At 46.8% G+C, this 24,714-nt stretch overlaps 1 protein-coding gene across 2 annotated transcripts in view; it reads right to left on the reverse strand.

Moving 5' to 3' along the window:
• Positions 1–15,970, reverse strand: part of VGLL4 (vestigial like family member 4) — a 162,725-nt gene extending 146,755 nt beyond the window's left edge. Inside the window, exon 1 of one of the 2 annotated variants that reach the window (XM_010377284.2) lies at positions 15,616–15,970. The gene's annotated coding sequence lies outside the window, so the exon portion shown is untranslated. Of the gene's footprint in view, positions 1–14,635; positions 14,786–15,615 lie in introns of those variants that run through there. The other variant, XM_010377285.2, reaches the window with a different exon arrangement.
• Positions 15,971–24,714: the final 8,744 nt, after the last annotated feature.

Here is a 24,714-nt window from a genome sequence, read left to right on the forward strand (position 1 = left end):
CACTTTGGGAGGCCACGGCGGGCGGATCACTTGAGGTCAGGAGTTCAAGAGTAGCCTGGCAAACATGGTGAAACCCCATCTCTATTAAAATTACAAAAAATTAGGCTGGGCGCTGTGGCTCACGTCTGTAATCCCAGCACTTTCGGAGGCCGAGATGGGCAGGTCACCTGAGGTCAGGAGTTCGAGACCAGCCTGAATAACATGGAGAAATCCCATCTCTACTAAAAATACAAAAAAATTAGCCGGACATGGTGGCCCATGCTTGTAATCCCAGCTACTCGGGAGGCTGAGGCAGGAAAATCGCTTGAACCCAGGAGGCAAGAGGCTGCGGTGAGCCGAGATTGAGCCATTGCACTCCAGCCTGGGCAACAAAAGTGAAACTCTGTCTCAAAAAAAAAAAAAAAGAAAAGAAAAGAAAAGGAAAGGAAAAAAAGAAACATCGATCCCTGATTATGCAATATGACTTCATTCAGTAAACATTAAATATCTAGGAGAAGCTCCAGGCAGGAAAAATAAGCAAAGCCCAGGAGCTGCCTTTGAGGAGCTTTCAATCTGCATGGGAGACAGGCCACCAAGACATCTAGTTTAAGGCAGCATTCTTCCAAAGCATTCTGCATTGGGTGTTCATATTCTGTAAGAAAAAAAAGTTTTTCTATGATAAATAAGTTTGAGAAAGCCTGGAGTAAACGCAGCTAAGCAGGGTGTTTTCCTCCCCGTGCCTTTAATCTCCCGTTGTGGGGACAGAAAGCCCTGCCTGCACACGCGAAACCTAGTAGACGTCATGAGCCATTTTTAACCTGAAACGCATCTCAGGGAACACCTGGGGAAATACTGGGTTAGGGCAAAATGTGCCAAGCGTCAAAACAGTGCTAGAAACAAAGTCCTACAGAAATACAGATGAATTCTGAAAGGCTTTGTGAAGAAAACAGAACTTGAGCGGAGCCTTTGAAGAACGAATATGAAAGTTCCTCCCCCAGAAGGAAAGAACAGAAGCAGAATCGGTTTAACAACATGCTGCCCAAATCGCCTACGAGAGTGAAACGGGGACAAAAAGTAAGCGACAAGGATGGGAATTTAGACTGGGACCACATCGTGGAAGGACTAAGGGCTCTGACGGGACCCGGGCTTGACACGCATTAAGAAGCCACTGAAAACTCCGTCTGAGCAGAAAAGCGGCTTATCAAAGCATAAAAGCATCAAATGACATAAGGTAGACCCAGAATTCTAGCACAGTGGGAAGATTAGACATTTAGGTTTATACAGATGCTATGAAATCCTAAACCTCCTAACCCCCCAAGCAAATTACATTCGAAATAGGTGGATAAGACAATGGGTGTTAAAGATTCATCCACAAGGCACCTGCCATCTGCTGCAACCTTATTAATGAAATCAACCAATGTTTATTATACAATTATTCTAAGCTCAGCAAAGTGCCCAGGAAAGGTTAAGAAGAAACAGAAGATAAATCTCTGCTTTCAAGGAGTCATGCTCTTGTTCAGAAACTAAAGTTTATAGGATAGGATAATGACAGGCAAAATTAAAAAGAGGATAATCAAAGACTAAATATGATTTAAAACTAAAATGGGTATTGTGTGATAAAAGAGATCAATGTCAGCTAATGTGTTTGCCTTGTGCACATCTATTTTTTGTTTGGGGGTGGTTTGTGGATGTGTGTGTGTTTCAAAAAGCCACTTCAAAAGTTTCCTTCCCCGGTTGCCCGCAGTCATTCTCCTCTCTGGCCTCCCCTACCTTCCTGGATCGCACTATGTTTCTGTATACTTCCTGGGTACAAGGACCCTGTCTTATTCCCAGTGCAGTCATCCTGAGTCAACAGTCTGAGGAAAGGCACAAGGGCAGGAATGAGCACCTGGGACAGGTGGCCAGACCTGCCTGGTTAGAAGTGAAAATCCACGTTAAGCAGCAGCAAAAGCTAAATTCAGGCGAGCCTGATGCGGGTGGCCTTAGGAAAGAGCTAACAGCTGGCCTTCAGGTTTATACTTAATGTCATAGGTAACAGGCAGTTGTCATCATCCGTCCCTGAGCTGGCCCGTGACATGATGTTCACACTATTTTAGTTTAGAAGTTCCATGCGTCTAGGCACGTGGCTCACGCCTATAGTCTCAGCACTTTAGGAGGCTGAAGCAGAAGAATCGCTTGAGCTCAGCAGTTGAAGAACAGCCTGGGCAACATAGTGAGACCCTATTTCTACAAAAAAATTTTAAAAATAAAAAATGAGCTGGAAGTGGTGGCATGGGCCTATGGTCCCAGCTACTCAGGGAGCTGAGGTGGAAGGATCACTTGAGCATGGAGGGTTGAGGCTGCAGTGAGCCGTAATTACACCACTGCACTCCAGCCTGGGCAACAGAGCCAGATCCTGCCTAACAAAAAAAAAAAAAAAAAAGAAGAAGAAGAAAAAGAAGTTCTGTGTAGGATGGTTTGACTGGAGAGGGTGATTTCAGAAGTTACTGGAGGTGGATCAGTTTAGTGAGGCTTCTGTAGGAAGCAGGTGTGAGATAAGGACAATACAGATGGGAAATGAAGGACGGAGCCCAAGCGTTATCTAGCCACAGAAGAACAAAGCAAAGGTAGAAGATAACAGTTACTAAAAAAAAAAAAAAAAATGGCCTTCCAGGCGGGTGTGGTAGCTCAGCCCCGTAATCCCAGTGCTTTGAGAGGCCGAGGCAGGAGGGTCGCTTGGGCCCAGGAGTTCCAGACCAGACTGAGCAACAGAGAAATTTAGAAATTTAATCATTTCTACGAAAGATTAAAAAATTAGCCGGGTACAGGGACGTACGTACACCTACAGTCCCAGCTACTCAGGAGGCTGAGGTGGAAGGCTGCCTTGAAGCCAGGAGGTCAATGCTGCAGTGAGCTATGATCACACCACTGCACTCCAGCCTGAGACAGGGTGAGACCCCATTTCTAAAAAACAAACAAAAAGTCTTCTGAATTTTATGTCTTATATACATCCTATCCACAGCACTAAATAAACCCAATAAAACATATTGATAATGTGGGAGGAAAAACCATGGCTACAGTATTAGATGGAGGATCACACCACATTCATTGAGAGGCAGATCAGCATCATGATTATTTCAGCATCAAATTAGCATCAGGATTAATATGAATCCAGGTAAACCACTTCCAATCTATGTGACCCTGGGAAATGACAAACTCTGTGTGTCTATTTCTTCATCTGGAAAATGGGGATATTAATATTACCTCCCTCATACGGTTTTCTGAGAAGTGAATGGGTCTTAATATAGGTAATAAAATAATTATTTGCCAAAACATATGCAAATATATTAAATAAATCACAAATGACAGTAAATGTACTGAAAACGACAGGGCACTATCCACTACTTTAGCTAGCGTGGTCTGGGAAGATTTCGCTGAAGAGATGAAAGGAAGTTGAGACCTAAAGAATGAGAGGAATTAGCCTCAGAAAGAGCAGGGAGGGTGGGGGAAGGTGGGAGACAGCAGCACGTGCTGAGACCAAGACACAAAAGCTGGGCAGGTGATGTGGGGAGCAGCCAGGATGGCTGCCCTGAAGTCAGCAAAAGGGAGACCTGAGTTGGGCAACATGGGGCCAGGTCACGTGTGCCTGGAGGGCCTGCAATGCTGAGATTTTATTTTAAGTCTGTGAGAAGTCCTGGAATGGCCCAAAAAGCTTTAAGCAGGAGGGTGACAAGTTTATTTCCTTTATGAACCATAAATTATACTCTACCTTGCACAAAAAAATTATGCTGCATCTGAAAAACAAATCTAGGTCTATCCCAATAATGTCTTATTTCTGTGGTAGTTTTTGCATTAGGATATAGTGATAACCAAAAATAATCCATTGAGGACCAGGCATGGTGGCTCACACCTGTAATCCCAGCACTTTGGGAGGCCAAGGCAGGCGGATCACTTGAGGTCGGGGGTTTGAGACCAGCCTCGACAACATGGTGAAACCCAGTCTCTACTAAAAATACAAAAATTAGCCAGGCATGGTGGTGATGGCACCGGTAATCCCAGCTACTCAGGAGGCTTAGGCAGGAGAACCTCTTGAACCTGGGAGGCGGAGGTTGCAGTGAGCCGAGATTGGGATAGCGCCCTCCAGCCTGGGCAACAGAGTGAGATTCCATCTCAGAAAAAAAAATAATAATCATCCATTGAAATGCTGACACCTGGAACATAACACCATTTAAGTGAGAGGAGTGTGGCTCTAGATGAAGATAGAGGGCCAGGTACAGTGGCTTATGCCTGTAATCCCAGCACTTTGGGAGGCCAAGGTGGGCGGATCACAAGGTCAGGAGTTCAAGACCAGCCTGGCCAACCTAGTGAAACCCTGTCTCTTCTAAAAATACAAGAAATTAGCCAAGCATGGTGGTGGGTACCTGTAATCCCAGCTACTCGGGAGGCTGAGGCAGAAGAATCGCTTGAACCTGAGAGGCGGAGGGTGCAGTGAGCTGAGATCGCACCATTGCACTCTAGCCTGGGCAACAGTGCAAGACTCTGTCTTTCAAAAAAAAAAACAGATACAAAGTACACTGTGTGCTCCGCTGCACTGCAAACCAGTTTCTGGTCTATCCATTCACCTTTTTCGTGGTTGTCAAATGTGAACATAATTCATCATGAATAGACATATATTTTGTTGTGGATTTTTTTTTTCAGGTAATGGTCATATATTTTCTCTGCCAGTCCACATGCCTTTCCTCACACTCCCTTAGCCTCAATTAATATGTTCTTCCAAATAGCTAAAGGTTGAGAATTAGGGAAGAAGAGGTATCAATTTTAAAACTACAAACACTTGGGGGCATTCAGTGCTAATGGCAAGCTCAGCTATAAATCTGACAGCCATTTTTTGGCCTTCCACAAAGAACTGTCCCTTTTTAGTCAACAAGGGGACATGAGTACCTATCTTGGTGTGTTAGTACGTGTTGTGTCACTATAAAGTAATACCTGAAGCTGGGTAATTTATAAGAAAAGTTAACTGGCTAACAGTAGACTGTATAAGCATGGCGCCAGCATCTGCTCAGTTACTGGTGAGACCTCAGGAAGCTTCCAATCATAATGGAAGGCAAAGCAGAAGCCAGCGCATCACATGGCGAGGGCAGGAGCAAGAGAGGAAAGAAGGTGCCACATTCTTTTAAACAACCAGATCTCCCACGAACTACCAGAGAACTCAGCCATCACCAAGGGGATGGCACTAAACCATTCATGAGGGATCACTCCCATGATCCAACCTCTCCCGCCAGGACCCACCTCCAACACTGAGGATCACATTTCCACATAACAATTTGGGGGGACAAACATCCAAATCAGATCACTTGGGAACAGCACACTGTGGAGTATATTAGATTATATTGCTTTTCAAGCAAGGGAACACAACTCCAAGATATGTTATGGAAGTTTTCCAAGAAGATTTGCACAATAAAAGCTACAGCATCAGGCATGTTCACTCCATGTCTGTCCCATGGCAGTGGCTAGATATGGTATACTTTAGGTAAGAGTACGAGAACATGGAGCAACTACCTTGTCTAGATGTGGAGGCCAGGGGGGTGAGCATGGGAGGAATCACATTCAAACTGCCCAGTGTTCCTGCCACACACAGTAAAGGGTCAAAAGTCAGAAACAGACAGACATCACTATCCTGAAACACCTGATGGCCTCTCCAACTTCCAGATGCACACAATAAAATACCCTAATTTTTGTTGGCCCTGTTACATCATGAGCCCAAACTCTGGCCTCCCCAGGACCACTTCCTGAGCTAAAACCAACTTGGTCTCAGCTAATAATATACAATGGTAGGGCAAACCCAAAAGTATGAACTATCACACCATGGCATGGGGTGTACTTCTCGGCCATCAAGAATTTAGAGATGTGGCCGGGCGCCATGGCTCACGCCTATAATCCCAGTACTTTGGGAGGCCAAGGCAGGCAGATCACTTGAGGTCAGGAGTTCAAAACCAGCCTGGCCAACGTGGTAAAACCCCGTCTCCACTAAAAATACAAAAATTAGCTGGGTGTGGTGGCGAGCACCTGTAATCCCAGCTACTCAAGAGGCTGAGGCAGGAGAATCACTTAAACCCAGGAGGCGGAAGTTGCAGTAAGCTGAGATCACACCATTGTACTCAGCCTGAGCAACAGAGTGAGATTCCATCTCAAAAAAAAAAAAAAAAAAAAGAATTTAGAGGTGGCCGGGCACAGTGGTTCATGCCTGTAATTCCAGCACTTTGGGAGGCCAAGGTGGGCAGATTACCTGAGCCCAGGAGTTTGAGACCAGCCTGGGCAACATGGCAAAACCTCGTTCCAACAAAAAATACAAAAATTGGCCAGGCGTGGTGGCTCACGCCTGTAATCCCAACATTTTGGGAGGCTGAGGTGGGCAGATCACAAGGTCAGGAGATGAAGACCACCCTGGCTAACATAGTGAAATCCCGTCTCGACTTAGAGTACAAAAAATTAGCCGGTCGTGGTGGCAGGCGCCTGTAGTCCCTGCTACTCGGAAGGCTGAGGCAGGAGAATCACATGAACCCGGAAGGCAGAGCTTGCAGTGAGCCGAGATCGCGCCACTGCACCCCAGCCTGGGTGACAGAGCAAGACTCTGTATCCAAAAAAAAAAGACCAGGCGCAGTGGCTCACGCCTGTAATCCCACCACTTTGGGAGGCTGAGGTGGGCGGATCACGAGGTCAGGAGATCAAGACCATCCTGGCTAACACAGTGAAACTCTATCTCTACTAAAAATACAAAAAAATTAGCCGGGTGTGGTGGCGGGCACCTGTAGTCCCAGCTACTCGGGAGGCTGAGGCAGGAGAATGGCGTGAACCCGGGAGGCGGAGTCGGCAGTGAGCCGAGATCATGCCACTGCACTCTAGCCTGGGAGGCAGAGCAAGACTCCGTCTCAAAAAAAAAAAAAAAATTAGCCAGGTATGGTGGCATACGCCTGTAGTCCCAGCTACTTGGGAGGCTGAGGCAGAAGGATGGCTTGAGCCTGGGAAGTTGAAGCTGCAATGAGCTGAGATCACGCCACTGTACTCCAGCCTGGGTGACAGAGGGAGACCATGTCTCAAAAAAAAAAAAAAAAAAAAAAAAGAATTCAGAGGTATTTACTGGGTATCTCCTCTATTAAAACACTGTATTTAGACATTACAAAAAAGGAAAAGTACACTCTCTGCCCTTGAGCACCGTACACCAAATACGGAGGACACTGGGTGATATGCTGGCTGTCTGGCTCAGTGAGAAGGAAACTGATATGAGAACCAGATCAAATGTCACCAGATTCTGGTGGCGACACGCAAGCACAGTTTCACGGTTTTAAATCCTCCACCTCTTTCTCCTCCCCAGGGTGTCCAGTGATGCCCCACCAACTTCGTGCAGCACATATTCTTCCTGTTAACATCCCATTCTCAGACCATCCCTCTCTGCTCTTCTTGCTAAAAATATCTCTCATTTGAGTCATCCTTTTTTCTTCTCGCATTTTACCATCTGTTAAGTCAACAGAGCCAGGACTTTAGCATCAGAGAGCCCAAGTTTGAGCCCTACTTTAAATCTTTCACTCATTCAGTCCTGAAAGCCTATTTTGCTCTAGGATTTGCCCTAGATGTCCAACACTAATTGTGTGGGCCAGTCATTTACCCTCTCCAGGTCCTAGTTTCCTCCTTAAAGAAAACAGTAAAAAACACTGCCTAACTAACTTCAGATGATCACAAGCTTATCATGTGGATTAAACGATATAACTGAAAATGCCTTACAAACTAAAGAGAAAAACAAATTTTATTAGTCTACCACCACCATCTTCCAGGTGTATAGCATATATGTTTTCAAAATACATTCACATAAATGACCTCATTGGATTCTCACAATCAAATTATTACTTGGGCCAAATGGCCAAATATGATTATTATTTTTCTTCTACAGATTAGAAAAAAAGAAAAACTGAGGCACCAAGAATGTAAGTGACTTCCTGAAGCAACTAAGACTAGAACTCAAGTCTCTCAATTCTCCCTCCAATGCTATTTTTACTATTCTTAAGTTGATCATGCTAAAGAGGTTTTAGCGACAAGCACAATTATTTAGCCTAGATCAAAGCAAACCTTGCATTAGCAACCATGACTTCTAGCCCTGTGCTCTTTCCCCTATACCTTGAGATACCTATCAGGCAATAATGTGATCGTTTCAACAGTGAGCAAGGGGAAGCAAGCCCTAACCTCTCGGGAACACGCAAACTATGGTATATTTGACATTCTTCTAACAGAGGTAGGCATGGAGTCACATTAATAGTAACCAAGGCAGGTAAGAAAAGAAGACTGTGACACCAGGTCAATTGATGCTGAGACTGTGGCCAACAATGACACCGGCAACAAACTGCCAAGACATAGCGGTTTCTGGGGCCACAGCTACAGGAGTCAAGCAAAAGCCCTGAGGACTCTGGGATCCAAGAATAGGTACAGTAGCAGGAAGGATGATGTCGACTTCGCCATGCTCAGGAAGACCTGTGGTCAAGCTCCAATGGCTAACTGTTAAGGTTCAGTGAGAACATTTTTAGAATTTCACCTTGGTGCTTGAAGTTCACAACCTTAAATTGTATGTTACATTTCTAAATAGAAGCCAGCCCTTATTCAAAATATTCTCTCAATAGTCATATTATCAAAGAAAAAGCATGAACAGACGGATCCTTTGCTATTCCAGCTTTCCTCATTGAGGCATGTCCCAAGCAGGTATAACTGACTCACGCTGCAGTAAGTTGAAGCATCAATGCCAGAAGAACTCGGCTGCTTCTGCTTGCATCAAATTCCTTACTTCTACACATGATCACTCCTGAACATTCATTAGAAGGCCAAACGTTCTAATATTTGAATACATCTGCATGTTCTATGTCTACTTCCTAAGAACTATGTGTGTGTATATATACATAAAATATATGTATCTGCATAAAATCCCTAATTAGGATTTTTTCAGGTACCTGCCAACCTCAAGTGTGAGACTCAGATCACACCCTTTCCATAGGGCTTAGCAGCCCTCCTGTGAAACCTCTGCAGGAGGCAAGTCTACAGGCTAGGCAGCCATCTATCTCTTACCCTCCAATGTAGGCTGGAGGCTGTATAGCAGCAACAAGTAACCTTAGGTGCCTCCCCGTCCCATGACCTCAACAGAAAGTGAGACCCCCATTAACTCAGGCCAAATAAAGGGCTAACACTCTGGATGGAAACCGTGAATGAATGCTCTTCTCAACCACTCGAAGTTTCCTGATGCTAACATGGCTCAGGGCTTGAGTCTATGGGACTTCTCCCAGCCCTGCAGGAGGGCAGGGGTACGATATTTAGTCATCACCACTACTCTGGCAACGGGAGCTAGCTGACAGTGCTACCACACAGTGACAAAAATCCTCAGTTATTGCAATACAGTTTGTTATCAGTGTAAACTATGCAAATGCACAGACTGCATGAAAGTTGATCATGTACCCGGTGAGGGACATCTATACAGGCTCTGGGCTGCAAAACCCAACTTACATTACAACACATTTCATGGTCCTATGCAATGCTGCCTGATGCTGGTGCAAAAATTCTTACTGCTGGCTGAAGTCCACCCATCTCCCTAAAGTGTCCCATGGAAAGTGACTATACGGTGGGCCCACACTGAAACCACTCTATCTAAGGGGGACAAATAAAAATCAGTCTGAACTTTCTGAGCAGACCACCAATTCCCAACATTTTTCAACATTGTTGTCAGCCCAAATAAAAATGAGGCCAGGCACGGTGGCTCACACCTGCAATCCCAGCACTTTGGGAGGCCAAGCCAGGTGGATCACTTGAAGCCAGAGATTCAAGACCAGCCTGGCCTACATGGTGAAATCCCATTTCTACTAAAAATACAAAAAATAAAATAAAATAAAAAAATAAAAATACAAAAAAAGAAAAAGATGAACCATGCTTTCCTTTCTCATTTTAGGATATTATGAATCTCTCTTCATATTCAAGACCTCAGCCTTATACAGCAAGGCATACGAAATAACAGAAACTCTTTGGCATTTTTAGTTTACTCTGGATAAGCCTGCTCTTGCATTTATTTTATTTGAATACTTAAAATTTGAATAGTTAGTATTTCCTATTCACAAGTGCTAAAGTGACACATATTCTTAGGGACCTATTACTCCCAAGAATAAAAGCTGAATTTGCATCACAGCCCAAGTTAGCAAGCTTCCCAGAACAGCCCAGGTCTAACTCTCCATTGTTCCAAAATCAAATCTCAGCTCTCAGCCTATTAAAGCCTACATAAAGACATCTAATTCATGCCACAGTGCAACATTAGGTAGCACTGTAGCACTGTAGTTATCACTGTCAGTAAATATTATCGGTCCTTTATTTTCTTTGAGACAAAGCCTTGATCTGTCACCCAGGCTGGGGTGCAATGGTGCAATCTCAGCGCACTGTAACCTCCGGTTTTCGGGTTCAAGCCATTCTCCTGACTCAGCCTCCCCAGTAGCTGGGATTACAGGTGCCTGCCACCATGCCCGGCTGATTTTTGTATTTTTAGTAGAGACAGGGTTTCACCATGTTGGGCAGGCTGGTCTCAAACTCCTGACCACAGGTGATCCACCTGCCTCGGCCTCCCCAAGTGCTGGGATTACAGGCGTGAGCCACCGTGCCTGGCCTAGTTCTTGTTATTCATAGTAGCTGTGTTCTATAAAATCTCTGTGAACACTGAATTAGTGAATATTGAACCACCATTCCTATGGGAAATAAAAGTGAGATTCCTTCCAGCTTCTGGTCACATGTTTGCAAACTGATCAAAACACAACCTTGTTTTATGTATGTTTCTGTTTAAAGACACCTTATTTAATACCTATTGTTGATTAAGTAATGTTGAACTCAAGGCCAACAGCACCGTAACTCAAGCCTGAACGAAGCTCATCTAACATATATATTTTCTCCATGAGGCTCATCACAGCCTTCTTGGCTGAGGAATATTAGACAGTAATTTAGGACCATACTTGGGGGCCGCTGTAAACAGCAAAATCCCCAACGAAAAGCACAAAAATGGACAGGGTGCAGTGGCACATGCCTGTAACCCCAGCCCTTTGGGAGGCCAAGGCAAGTGGATCACCTGAGGTCAAGAGTTTGAGACCAGCCTGGCCAACATGGTGAAATGCTGTATCTACTAAAAATACAAAAATTAGCCAGGTATGGTGGCAGAGGCCTGTAATCCCAGCTACTCGGGAGGCTGAGGCAGGAGAATCACTTGAAACAGGAAGGTGGAAGTTGCAGTGAGCCAAGATGGCGCCACTGCACTCCAGCCTGGGCAACAAGAGTGAAACTGTCTCAAAAAAAAAAAAAAAAAAAAGGCACAAAAATATATAAAAACATGTTACTAAATCAACTGCAAAAAGCACACTTGTTTACAGCATGAGAGCTGAAACAAGAAACCAGGGTATTGCCTTGTCTGAGCTCTGGTGGGAACATGCGCATTGGCTGGGAGGCTCAAATTTTTCCCCATGCTGCGCATGTCCACAAATGTCGAAGAAAGTGTCAGAGGTATTGATTTGGGGTTTACAAATAAATTTTAGTGAGTAGACAAATTCATAAACATGGAACCCACGAAAAATGAGGATCGACTATATCTGGTTATCAGACCTGAGGCATGAGACACAGAAAGTACATGCTACCAAGTTTTCTCTCTTTGCAAAAGTGCTATTATTCTGTATTTCAAGGAGGTATAATTGCTCTGGTTTTAGCACCTCCTGCACTCCTTTTCCTACCTTGGCAGTTTGTATCTGCCAAATCTTGCATCAAGATTTTACAATTGGCCGGGCACGGTGGCTCACGCCTGTAATCCCACCACTTTGGGAGGCCGAGGCGGGAGGATCACGAGGTCAGGAGATAAAGACCATCCTAGCTAACACGGTGAAACCCCGTCTCTACTAAAAATACAAAAAATTAGCCGGGCGTGGTGGCGGGTGCCTGTAGTCCCAGTTACTCAGGAGGCTGAGGCAGAACAGCGTGAACCCAGGAGACGGAACTGGCAGTGAGCCGAGATCGCGCCACCGCACTCCAGACTGGGGGACAGAGTAAGACTCCATCTCAAAAAAAATAAAAATAAAAATAAATAAAATAAAATAAATTTGCAATCTAGTTCTTACAGTATTAGGTTTCTTTTTGGCAGGGGGGTTAATGTGGACAGATCCTAAATGCTACAGATTAGCAGCATTCACTTTACTGTTCTATTAAACACCCACCCATAGCTTCATTAACTTTAGATGAGCTCCCTGAAAGAAGCACAAATGAGCCTCAGTTAACATACCTCCAGGAAATTTCTTCATGCACACACACAAAAAACTTTCTCTTTCACCAGGTTCTCACAGCTGCAACAATTCATCTCACACAGGCAATAAGCAGACACATTGGTATGTTAAAATCACCACACTGTCATAATTTCAGTGACATTAAAATTTTCCCGTGTATTTGATTTTTCCCTCCTGAACTTACAACTTTTAGTACTTTTGTTAAGTCATGTTCAAAGTTACAAAACAACTTTTATTGTTAACCTACTCAATATTTTACTAAGGCAAATTAAAAGCTGCACAGCAAAACTCTCCAAGAGAGATACCTAGAAGAGACACGAAATAAAATCTCCCTTTGGATTTGTTTTGGCAACCACCAGAGACTGGTAACAGGGCTGCCTCCAAAAGGGGTTAAAAGGAATTTCTCACTGCAGAATTTTTTTATTTTTTTATTTTTTTATTTATTTATTTTTTGTACAGTGGGGAGCCTGGAGTCTCTTTGTTGTCCAGGCTGGTCTGGAACTCCTGGCCTCAAGCGATCCTCTTACCTCAGCCTCCCCAAGTGCTGGGATTACAAATGTGAGACACTGTGCCCGCCCAGAATATTTAAAAGTGAAAGTTTTTACATAATTATGTCTGTAAGAAGTGTTAAAATCTTCAGATAAAGTCATAATTTTAAATCAGTTGGGGGATAGCAGTAACAACTGTGTTTATGTAGCTCTTTCAAAGCTTCAAAGAGTTTATAAATAACACAAAATACTTTCAAAGCACATTATTCTCTGTAATTCCCGAAACTCTGTGATGTATTGGAATTGATATTATCACCCTTTTACAAAGGAAAATAAAACACAAAGTTTGAGTACGAGTAACTTATTTCTGGTCATAAAGCTAGTCGGTGATATTGATAGGACTAGAACTCAAGTCTCCAGAAATAATAACCCAGAGCTGTTTTTACTACAACATTCACAGTTTTGGAATGTAGTCCATAGTTATTTATAGCAGAATTATCTTCTTAATTGTATTGTTTTGGTCAACATAAAAATTAGTTTGCATTCCCTTCCAAATGGAAAGCAAAGGCAGGCTGCCTAGAAGTGTGAAAAAACGGTGGCAGGGGAAATTAGCCTGGTATTAAAATTTTGCCAAAGTTAAACAACGAATTGAAGGGTTTACATCATTTCCACCGTGGGAGAGATGACTTTTCAGGCCAGATGTAACAGGAAATACAAGAAAAAATTCAAAACTGTCTTGAGTGTAAGACAAACTTCTGAATCAAGTATTTCTAAACCCTTTATTTAAATTGAGAGCATTGGGACTTAGAGATAATAAATAACTTGTCCCAAGATCACACCACAGAGACAGCCTTACTGCTCCAACCCCAAAGGTCTCCTTAAGCTGCCCACTCTACTCCCCTCCCAGTCATGCGCAGACTCTTCATTAGATGCAAGCAGGAAACAATGAACAGTATAAGTCCGTGGACTCAGCGAGAAGAGAAAGAGTTAAAGTTTGGTATGCTAACATGGTATGCAAAACTGACCTTCGAATCCTAATAGGCAAATTAATATTTTTTTTTGTCTTTGACTATTTAGAGGAAACAACTGCCAGACTCCTTCTGATCGAGGTAGGCTTGGGCATAGAACAAGATAGTAAAACTCCACAAACTGGGAGACAGTGCCTTTCAAACACAGGGGCAACTAGCTGTTGATAAATCCCAGTAGAGCCGCCTCCACTTCCCCCACACCCCTACCCTCCCGCGCCAGGCTGCTGGTTCTTATTAATCACAGAGAATGGACTACAACTAGCAAACATACCGCACCGACGATCAAAGTGAAACCGAGTTTTTAATCATCTAACTTAAACAGACGAACACATGCCAGCAACGTACATAAATACTATTAGCCCTAGCAAGCACTGTCTTCATAACCTAAGACGGTTAAATATCTCAGGGTGAGGAATCAAAGCAGACTTCAAGCAAAACAAAAAGCGAACAGCCCTGTGCTCTTCGGCGAGGCCTGCACTGGGTGCAGGGAGAATGTGCAGTCCTGTTTTGGGGAGGGGGCAGGAAGCACACGAAGAGGACGATGCGCCTTCCCGCAGTCCACATCCCAGCCTTCCCTGAGGCTGGCGGGGACCGCTGGGATGCCGGGCGCAGGCCTCCTCGCCGGCCCCGCGCCTCCGACTCCCAGGACGTCCTCCGGGAGCCTAGGCTCTTCCGCTCCCATCGGCGCCTCCCGAGCGGCCCGGCGAGGACCCGCCACCTCTTCCCTCCCGCAGGGCATCCCGGTTCTGCTCCGACAGCCCACCCCAAGGGCCCCCTCAGGCCAGCCTTAGCCCAGCCCGGGTCCCGCCCCGCCGACCAGGTCAACCTCACTCACCGCCCGGCGGCTCTGGGCGCGCCCGCCTCGGGCCGGCCTGGCCCTGCGGGGGACCCAGGGGCGGGGACGGGACCTGGGCACGCGGGGCGCACCCCGAGGGCGCGCAGACGCACAGGCGCCCTCGCGCCCGAGCCCCCGCACGGGCCCCCGCCAAACACGCACACGCACACGCACGCGCGGGCTGGACAGGCAGAAGCGAGCGCGAGAGCGCGAGGAATCCCTGGAATGAGGCACCGCCCACCCTGAGCCGGGCTCCGCAAGGCCAGCCAGGCCACGCCCTCGGTCACGCCCCCCACGGAGCAGGTGGGGGCTGAGCCCAGGTGAGCCTGGAGGGAGACAGGGGCGGGGCCTCCCGCCGCCGGGAGCGGCTGCTTTCCCTCCCCCGCCAGCTGCGCGCCGGGTGCCAGCTCGCACCTCACGGGCCGATGCCGGCGCGCTGGGGCAGTGAGGTTTGCCGGAGCGGGCGCTCCCGAGAGGCGCCAGCGGGCAGGGCGCGTGGACATGGCGCACACTGCTGTGGACACGGCATCTCGCACGCCCCCGGCCCCCGAGGCCCCGCCAGGGGACACAGCTCCGTGCAAATGTACAAACACAAACGCACATTTTGTGCGCGGCCAGATGCCCGCCGCGCTCCCCACGCGCGCACAGTAAGTCCCCGCTCCTGGGGACAGCGCACGGGACGCCGACGTTCACAGTCCAACCAGACCCGTCCCGAGGACCTGCTGCCCTTCCCGCCACACACAGCCCGCCAAGTGCCCGGAGTTCAACCGAACCTGCGGCACCCACGCCGCCCTCCGCTTCCCCCGGCTAGCCGAGCAGCCAGGGAAGGGTGCACCACCCGCCCGCGCCGGGTCGCCGTCCATACCCGCTCACCCGCGGAACGCGGCGCACCCGCCGTCCCCCGCCTCCCGGGCCCCGTCGCCCCCTCTCGGCACCAGCATGCCCGAGCCGCGCTTCCTGACGGGCCGACGGCCACGCACCTGAAGGGACAGGTCACACCGGCTCCCGGAGGGGCTGCTCAACGCCACTGCGCTCAGAACGGCCGCGGCGGTCCAGAGCGCTCCGACGCCGCTCGGTTTCCTCCCATTACAGCATGTTGCACTCCAGTGCTGCACTTCACACTCGCACTAGCACACGCACACGCGCACAACTCCGGGCGCTCGGCGGCGTCCTTCCCCCGCCTCGCCCGGAGGAGGAAGTCCTAGTAAATCAAAACAGGCTGGGAGGGAGGGAGGGAGATCGGAGTGGAAAGAGTCCCCTTCAGCCGCTCACACACCAGTGTTTGCTGTGTTTGGCAAACTCCTGGCGTCCACAACCCAGCCTACTCTGAAATGTGCCCGGGGAGGGGCAGGGAGGAGGAGGTAAAACGTTTCTAATTGGCGCAGGTTCTTATTACAGCAGCAGGGCAGACATGTGACCACGAAAAAGAAAAGGCCTGTCTTTAATTTTTTCCTGTCTTTCTCTGGGAATTTGGTGGTGGGGGGCCGGGGGATAGAGGCCTGATACCCGCCCCCCGCCATCCCCAGCAACCCTTGCCCTATTGTTTTCTTGTACTGCCACAATTAAGAAAACATTTGCTTAACATATCCAGCCGCTAACTTCATAAAATAAATAGAGACTGGACTTCCTCTGGTTTGCTTTAAAAGGCTTCATGTTGCTTGCCTTCTGGCTGTTCTCAAACCTCAGTCATTATTAGGAGCCCCTACTGTAAGGGCTTTCCCTGGGAGAGGGCTCTGCTGAAAGGGAATGATAACAATGAAAACAAATACCAGCTTACATTCGTGCTGGAAAAAAGAAAATGCTTTGCAGTTTTCAAACTGTTTTCCCATGTGTTGCCTCATCTGATCATATCAAGGAACAGCACGGTGTCTCACCGGATCTTAGCCCCTGTGGGATATGCAAAGACAGGTATGCGTAGTTCCATGTTTCAGTCAGATTAAATGGTTTACCTAAAGCAGGTGGAGGTGTTGCCCGAATCTTGGGGCCCCTTGTGAAATGTGCTCTCCTCCAGTCCATGCAGGGCCCCTGGAGATGGGACAACCTAACTGACAAGTCAACCTAGGCATAGACACGCCCCCTGGCTTTCCTGATTCCTGGATTAAAATTCACAGATTAAAGCTCGGAAGGTTCCCAGTCTTCCCAAAGATATTCTTACATAGACTCTGTTTTAGTCCATCAGTAGTCTCGGACTAAGAAAAGAGAAATCCTGAGAACGACTGTAAATATGAGATTCATCCTGCCAAACTCAGACAGGGAATGAGGAAGGAATGAGGGCTGCCTGGGCAGATTCCAGGAAATATGGTAAGACAGAAAAAGGGTTTTAGATTCAGACAGAATTTGAATCCAAACTCCGCCTCTATTTGTTATAGGATTTGGGGCAAGTTATCAAACATCAGTTTTCTCATCTGTAAAACAGAGAGAATGCTGCTTACTGCGAAGAGCGGGTGCAGGGTTCAAGGCTTCGCAGGGATGTTTAATAAATATTCACATCTTCCTTCTCCTCTGACTTATATCCAGTCCAGTTGGGCACCTTATAAACAGGAAAATGAAATGCCCAGACAATGCAAATGAATAATGATAACAATAATATTACAACTGCATATTTATAAAGATGGCCCAAGGTTTACAAAGTGTTCCCACATATTATTATCTCATTTGATCTTTATGACAACATTGCCATTTGCTTGCTGCTAAATGATTTCCATTTTGGGTCAGTGTGGAGGTCCCAAAGCTGCCTCTTTAATTTCCATCACTGCTTGTAGCGAACCTTACTCAGCAGATAAATCATGGGGACAGAGGACCTTTTCTCATGGATGTGACCATTCTTCGGCCTTTGCAAGGATTAATCTCACTCTCTGCCTTACATCAGCATTAGCATGACTTAGCTCTGGCAATATCTAAGCCTGGTCCTTTTAGTCTTGTCTCTTTTAGTTGTGCAAAGGAGAGACACACTCAAGTTACCACTTTAAGAAAAGGGGGTTGTTGGGCCAGGCGTGGTGGCTCGTGCCTGTAATCCCAGCACTTTGGGAGGCTGAGGTGGGCAGATCATGAGGTCAGGAGATTGAGACCATTCTGGCTAACATGGTGAAACCCCATCTCTACTAAAAACACAAAAAATTAGCCAGGCGTGGTGGCGGGCGCCTGTAGTACCAGCTACTCGGGAGGCTGAGGCAGGAGAATGGCCTGAACCCCAGAGGCGGAGCTTGTAGTGAGCCAAGATCACACCACTACACTCCAGCCTGGGTGACAGAGCGAGACTCCATCTCAAAACAAACAAACAAACAAACAAACAAAAAACAAAGAAAAAGGGGGGTTGTTGTAAAGGTCTAGGGGAACTGGAAGTTGAACATGGCAGACACATAGAATATTATACAGTAACCTAAATTAAAATGACTTACAGTGACCTGCAACCATACAGGTGCATCTTGACAATATTAACTGAAAAAATTAAGTCCCAAAAGATTACATACAGCCTAATACTCTATTTGTAATGTTAAATAAGTCAGGGCCAGCCTGGCCAGCATGGCGAAGCCTATCTCTACTAAAAATACAAAAAATAAAAATGGCCAGGCATGGTGGCTCACACCTGTAATTCCAGCACTTGGGAGGCCAAGGTGGGCGAATCACGAGGTCAGGAGTTCAAGCCTAGCCTGGCCAACATGGTGAAACCCTGTCTCCACTAAAAATACAAAAATTAGCCAGATGTGGTGGCACGCTCCTATAATCCCAGCTACTTAGGAGGCTGAGTCAGGAGAATTGCTTGAACCTGGGAGGCTGCAGTGAACCGAGATCACGCCATTGCAGTCCAGCCTGGATAACAGAGCGAGACTCCATCTCAAAACGAAAAACAAAAAATTAACTGGGCATGGTGGCACGCACCTGTAGTCCCAGCTACTCAGGAGGCTGAGGCAGGAGAATCACTTGAACCCAGGAGGCAGAGGTTGCAGTGAGTCGAGATCGCGCCACTGTACTCCAGCCTGGGTGACAGAGCTGAGTCTCAAAAAAAAAAAAAAAAAAAAAAAAATTGAGGGGATGATGATGCCAGGATTATACCTGGGTAGGTGTGAGGGCAGGCATGGGATCGGATGGGAGAAAACCATTTGGTTAAACCCTGTTGTCTAGGTCCTAGCTTGGTAGGTTCACAGGTTCTCTATCAAAAATAACTACTTAGGCTGGGCTCAGTGGCTGATGCCTATATTCCCAGCACTTAGGGAGGCCAAGGCGGGTGCATTTCTTGAGCTCAGGAGTTTGAGACCAGCCTGGGCAACATGGCAAAACCCCGTCTCTACAAAAATTAGCTGGGCGTGGTGGCACATCCCTGCAGTCCCAGCTACTTGGGAGGCTGAGGTGGGAGGATCACCTGAGACCAGGAGGTTGAGGCTACAGTGATCTCTGTTGATACCACTACATTCCAGCCTGGGTGACAGAGTGAGACCCTGTCTCAAAAAAAAAAAACTTCTTAAGTGTTGGTTGTACAGTAGTGTGAATGTACTTAATGCCATACTGAACTAAACACTTTAAAATGGTTAAAGTGGTACAATTTATGTTATGTATATTTTACCACAAGTTTAAAAAAATGTATAAGGAACATAACTGGGCAAATCAAAAAGAAAACAATACTACTTAAGTTGCTAATAAATAAAGGTAGGCTGTACATAGACCACTGATGAGAATATATTTCAACCCAAGGATTTTATAAATGCGCCAGAAGTGTATTTTTAAAACGAAATAATCAAGGGGTTGTCTGAGTGGAGGTAGCAAAGACACAAGATTGGCCCAGAGTTGATCGTTGGTGAAGCTGAGTGATAAGTGCAGAGAGGGTTGTTGAGGTAGTCCCTCAGTGGGGGATGGGGGGTTACACTACTCTATCTGCTCTTACATGTTTGGATTGTTTCATAATAAACATTTTATTTTATTTTATTTTTGTTTTTTTATTTATTTTTGAGATGGAATCACTCTGTGGCCCAGGCTGGAGTGCAGTGGCACAATCTCGGCTCACTGTAACCTCCACCTCCCGGATTCAAGTGATTCTCCTGCCTCAGCCTCCCGAGTAGCTGGGATCACAGGCATGCACCACCATGCCCAGCTAATTTTGTATTTTTAGTAGAGATGGGGTTTTACCATGTTACCCAGGCTAGTCTCAAACTCCTGACCTCAGGTGATCAACCCACCTCAGGCTCCCAAAGTGCTGGGATTACAGGCATGAGCCACCACACCTGGCCTATTTTTTATTTTTATTTTATTTATTTATTTTTCTGAGATGGAGTCTCACTCTGTCACCTAGGCTGGAGTGCAGTGGCATAATCTCAGCTCACTGCAACCACCACCTCCCAGGTTCAAGCAGTTCTCCTGCCTCAGCCTCCTAAGTAGCTAAGATAGCAGGCACCTGCCAGCATGCCCAGCTAAGTTTTCTATTTTTAGCAGAGACGGGGTTTCACCATGTTGACCAAGCTGGTCTCAAACTCCTGACCTCAAGTTATCCTCGGTCACCTCCTGGACTCAGGTGATTCTCCACCTGTAACTCCCAATGTGCTGGGATTACAGGCGTGAGCCACTGCACCCGGCCCTGTTTCACAGCAAAACATTGTAAAAAGGAAAGGGAAAAAAAGTGCAGAGTCCGGAAGGACATGTTGTGGCTGCGTTGTGCTCTCACCATGGACTACACAGCTTCTCAGTTTCCCTTTCACTCTGTTTCTTTGTGCGTCCTCTTCAATCTAGTTCTTTCTCATTTCTCTGCCAAGGACTTTCCTCACAGCTTTGGCTCCCTTATTACGATCTCTATTACCCCTTTTAGTTTTTGCCCCCATAGGTAACTGACTCCTTCTATATCTTCATAGTTCAAATTGCTCAAAGAATCGGATTCTTCTCTTTCTTCTTCCTCTTCTTCCTCTTCCTCCTCCTTTTTCCTCTTCTTCCTCTTCCTCTTATGCTTCCTCCTGCTCCTCCTCCTCCTCCCCCTCCTCTTCTCCTCTCTCCTCTTCTCCTCCCTCCTTCTTCTCTTCCCTCCTTTTTCTCCCTCCTCCTTCTCCTCCTTCTCCTCCCTCTCCTTCTTCTCCTTCTCCTCCCCCTCCTCCTCCCCCTCCTCCTTCTCCTCCTCCTTCTTCTTTTCCTTCTCCCCCTTCTCCTTCTCCTCCTTCTCCTCCTCCTCCTTTATTTTCTTCTTCTCCTCCTCCTCTTCCTCCTTCTTGTTCTTCTCACCCTGTCACCCAGGCTGGAGTGAAGTGGTGCAATCTCAGCTCACTACAGCCTCAACCTCCCAGGCTCACGTGATTCTCCCACCTCAGCCTCCTATGTAGCTGGGACTACAGGCATACACTACCATGCCCAGCTAATTTTTTTGTATTTTTAGTAGAGATGGGGTTTCACTGTGTTGCCCAAGCTGGTCTTGAACTCCTGGGCTCAAGCAATCATCTCGCCTTAACCTCCCAAAGTGCTGGGACTACAAGCGTGAGCCACCTCGCCCAGCCTGATTCTTCCCTTTCCACTAATCCATAGAAATGATCGCCAGCTGATCTCCCTGGAAGCCACACACCCATAAGGGTCAGTGAAGTCAAGCACAGTCCAGTGATGAGAAACATGGTCCATGCAGGCGTAGGGTGGACTGGCTTTAAGACGGCCACAACCAATGCCACGTGTGGAAGGAGTTAAGGAGTTCAGTTCATCAGTTAACGATTTCTTAAGGCTCTTCAATGGGTGAATGGTTTAAAAAAATTTTTCCCTTCCACGCCATTGCCAATAAGTAGTTTATATTCCAGTTTGTCCTCCCATGTCATACTTCTAAGGGGCAAATAAGGGGAATATCAACAGCTGCCAATCTGAACTGCTCACAGTACATATAGACTTCTACTATTCCCCTCATTGCACTAACCTGGCTGTGGAAAATGTGTTTTTCTACTCCATATCCCTTTGCTTATGATGTACTTTCATGAATCTCTCCTGTTTTCTTCTCTTCACTCCAACTTGTTCCAGAAAAGCACTGAGGAATCAGAAGATGTGGGTTCTAGTTCAGACTCCTCTCTAGGTGACAAAGTGAGTTATTCTATACCTCTGCATCTTCCAGGTTCTCCCCCTCTGTGGGGAGCTGAGACCAGATCAGGTTTGGCAAACAGGTTTCCTTTTGAGCATGTGCTCTGCCTGGAGCCCTCTCTTGAGAAGGGCTCTGGCAGCACAGTTGAGGCTTAGTGACAAAGTGTCAAGATTGATTATTAATGTCTGCTATGGGCAGGAAATAAGAATGAGTGAACCTGGCCGGGTGCAGTGGCTCATGCCTGTAATCCCAGCACTTTGGGAGGCTAAGGTGGAAGGATCACTTGAGGTCAGGAGTTCAAGACCAGCCTGGCCAACATGGTGAAACTCCATCTCTACTAAAAATACAAAATTAGCCAGGCATGGTGGAATGTGCCTGTAATCCCAGCTACTTGGGAGGCTGAGGCAGGAGAATTGCTTGAACGTGGGAGGTGGAGTTTGCAGTGAGCTGAGATCGTGCCACTGCACTCCAGCCTGGGCGACTCTGTCTCGAAAAAAAAAAAAAAAAGAAAAAGAAAAGAAAAGAATGAGTGAACCAGATGTTTGCCATTTTTTGGTGGAGGAGCTCTAAAAATCCCTTCTAGCAATAACTTCTTACTTTTATCATAGTATGAGAACAGTTGCATTTCTACTTTTCTGGGAACCAAAGTACTCAGTGGAAAAACAAAATGATCTTATTTCAGGGACAGAGGAAAGAATAAGAAATAATCTAAAATAATAAGGAAGGAAGGAAGGAAAAAGGAGGGAGGAAGGAAGGAAGAAGGAGGGAGGGAGGAAGGAAGGAAGAAGGAGGGAGGGAGGGAGGAAGGAAGGAGGGAGGGAGAGAAGGAGGAAGGAAGGAAGGGAGGGAGGCAGGGAAGGAGGAAGGAAGGAAGGAGGGAAGGAGAGAGGGAAAGAGGAAGGAAGGAAGGAGGGAGGGAGAGAGGGAAAGAGGAAGGAAGGAAGGAGGGAGGGAGAGAGGGAAAGAGGAAGGAAGGAAGGAGGAAGGAAGAAAGGAAGGAGGGAAGGAGGGAAGGAGGAAGGAAGGAAGGAGGAAGGAAGGAGGAAGGAAGGAGGAAGGAAGGAGGAAGGAAGGAGGAAGGAAGGAAGGGAGTGAAAGAGGAAGGAAGGGAGGAGGGAAGGAGGAAGGAAGGAAGGAAGGAAGGAAGGGAGCGAAAGAGGAAGGAAGGGAGGAGGGAAGGAGGAAGGAAGGAAGGAAGGTGGGAGGGAGGGAAGGAGGAAGAAAGGACAAGGTTATTGGGTGCCAAGTGTGTGCAGTGTTGAATGTTCTCATTTAATGTAGTGTGATCCTATGAAGAAGACTGTCCCATTATACAGATGAGAAAACAGGGGCTCAGAGAAGGTAGGACATTTGCATGAGCAGTAACACCAGGATGCAAACCAGCTGGTCCAACTTCTCATTGAACAATCTTTCAATAATACCACTAAGTTCGCCCAGAAAAGACCTTTGAAGAATCTAAACAAATAATTGCATTTGGCAGGGTGCAGTGGCCCAAGCCTGTAAACCCAGCACTTTGGGGCATGATGGCTCAAGCTTGTAATCCCAGCACTTTGAGATGCAACATGGGTGGATCACCTGAAGTCAGGAGTTCAAGACCAACCTGGCCAACATGGCAAAACCCCATCACTACTAAAAATACAAAAATTATCCAGGTGTGGTAGTGCACACCTGTAGTCCCAGCTGCTCTGGAGGCTGAGGCAGAGAATCGCTTGAACCTGGGAGGCAGGATGCAGTAAGCCAAGATCACACCACTGCACTCTAGCCTGGGTGACAGAGTGAGACTTCATCCCAAAGAAAAAAAAAAAAGTTGCCCGGGCACAGTGGCTCACACCTATAATCCCAACATTTTGGGAGGCCAAGGCGGGTGGATCACGAGGTCAGGAGTTCAAGACCAGCCTGGCCAGCATAGTGAAACCCCATCTGTACTAAAAATGCAAAAAATTAGCTGGGCATGGTAGTGGGCACCTGTAATCCCAGCTACTCGGGAGGCTGAGGCAAGAGAATCACTTGAACCTGGGAGGCGGAGGTTGCAGTGAGCCAAGATCATGCCATAGCACTCCAGCCTGGGCGACAGTGTGAGACTCTGTCTCAAAAAAAAAAAAAAAAGAAAAAAGAAAAGAAAAAAATGTATCTACTTTCTTACAAAAGTGCTTCCACTCTGAAGGGAAACGTTTCCTCTTGGTTTCCCATCCTCTCTGCACCACCACATGGAGCTGGAATTTGTTGGGGTTTGAATGTCAGCACCATGTTTACCAAAGGGTGGGAAGCCCCTGGCACAGGAAAGTTGCTGATACGTTGGTATTGGACGGACCTGAGTTCAAACCTGGGTCCTACCTGCCCAAGCCTCTATTTCCTCACCTATATGATGGGGATGACTCCTACTTAGAAAAGTGTGTGTTGGCCGGGCGCGGTGGCTCAAGCCTGTAATCCCAGCACTTTGGGAGGCCGAGGCGGGCGGATCACAAGGTCAGGAGATCGAGACCATCCTGGCTAACACGGTGAAACCCCGTCTCTACTAAAAAATACAAAAAAAACTAGCCGGGCGAGGTGGCGGGCGCCTGTAGTCCCAGCTACTCGGGAGGCTGAGGCAGGAGAATGGCGTGAACCCGGGAGGCAGAGCTTGCAGTGAGCTGAGATCTGGCCAGTGCACTCCAGCTTGGGTGACAGAGCGAGACTCCGTCTCAAAAAAAAAGAAAAAAGAAAAAAGAAAAGTGTGTGTTTGCATTAGAACAGCCAAATAATCGGTGAAAGTGGGTCCCAGGTCAAAGTCATGTGTGCCCCCACTGCATGTAGTGCTGCCGGATTACCCAGCAAGCAGGCTATGTCTGTATGCAGTGCACCACAATGTACAAAATGATTTTTGAAATAATTTGATATATATAACGAAATGACCAGATTAGTCATCTTGGGTAAAATCAGATCTTCTTTAGGCTATTTGACAGTTTAATATCCTTCTAAATTACATATATAAGGAGGCATCATCATATTTCCAGGACATAGAGGCGTTAAAATGTTGAATTCCACAGAGCACAGTGGCATGTGTCTGTGGTCC

This window comes from Rhinopithecus roxellana, chromosome 1, assembly GCF_007565055.1.
Source record: "Rhinopithecus roxellana isolate Shanxi Qingling chromosome 1, ASM756505v1, whole genome shotgun sequence".
NCBI lineage: Eukaryota > Metazoa > Chordata > Mammalia > Primates > Cercopithecidae > Rhinopithecus > Rhinopithecus roxellana.